Source organism: Furipterus horrens, unplaced genomic scaffold (assembly GCF_987537825.1).
Source record: "Furipterus horrens unplaced genomic scaffold, mFurHor1.1.pri manual_scaffold_3, whole genome shotgun sequence".
NCBI classification, from domain to species: domain Eukaryota; kingdom Metazoa; phylum Chordata; class Mammalia; order Chiroptera; family Furipteridae; genus Furipterus; species Furipterus horrens.
Window position 1 is genome coordinate 83,161,888 of NW_028327173.1, and position 1,194 is coordinate 83,163,081.

A 1,194-nucleotide genomic window follows, 5' to 3' on the forward strand; every position below is an offset into this window, starting at 1 on the left:
TTGGTCTTTTTGAATCACTACCTCTATTTCCATTGATGGTCCATTATAAAGCTGACAAAGTTGATACTAGGTAAAGAAAGTGGAATAATAGATTTTAAAACTGTTTCAAAAAAAAAAGAAAAGAAAAGAAAGGAACTGCTTTTTATTGAGAGCATGTCATATGCCAGGTTTCATGCTAGGTTATTTCCTGTAGGAAAGAAAATACACAGGTTTTCAGGATATCCTCCAGAAATTTAGAAAGTCAAAATGACCAGACTCCCCCACCTTAATTCACTGAACATTCTAGTTTTTTTAGAAATCTATTCAACACTCATTCAACACACATCTATCGATCACCTACTGTGTACCACACAGTGAACAAAGCATTGGAAGTTATACTGTAGTAGATTCTCATATACAGTATTTGGTGGCCATGACACAAGCCTCCATAGTACATATGAGCTTTTTTAAAATAATAGCTCTACTGTGATATAATTCACATACCACACAATTCATCCATTTAAGTGTACAGTCAGCTTTTTTTTTGTGTGTGTGTGTGTTCTCTCTTTCCAGCCAGCACCAAGCCATGGGCGTCTCTTGGGACAACTGGAACAAGTGCCACAAGACCAGGGGCAAGAGGAAGCCCTAACACAAGAAGCGAAAACATGAGCTGGGATGCCCTGCTGCCAACATTAAGATTGGTCCCTGCCACATACACACAGTTTGTTTGCTGGGAGGCAACAAGAATTACCAAGCCTTGAGGCTGGACGTGGGCAACTTCTCCTGGGGCTCAGAGTGTTGTACACAGAAAACAAGGATTATTGATGTTGTCTACAATGCATCCAACAATGAACTGGTCTACACCAAGACCCTAGTAAAGAACTGCATCGTGCTCACTGACAGCACACTGTACCAACAGTGGTATGAGTCCCACTGCACAAGAAGGGGGCCAAGCTGACTCCTGAAGAGGAAGAGATTTTAAACAAAAAACGATCAAAGAAAATTCAGAAGAAATACGATGAAAGGAAAAAGAATGCCAAAATCAGCACTCTTCTTAAGGAGCAGTTCCAGCAGGGCAAGCTTCTTGCATGCATCGCTTCAAGACCAAGCCAGTGTGGCCAAGCAGACGGCTATGTGCTAGAGGGCAAGGAGCTGGAGTTCTATCTTAGGAAAATTAAGGCCAGGAAAGGCAAATAAATCCTCTTCCCTCCTTTC

General features: G+C 41.5%; 1 pseudogene; it reads left to right on the forward strand.

Annotated features, from left to right (window-relative positions):
• Positions 1-565: 565 nt before the first annotated feature.
• LOC150015405 (small ribosomal subunit protein eS8 pseudogene) lies at positions 566-1,194 on the forward strand (annotated as a pseudogene).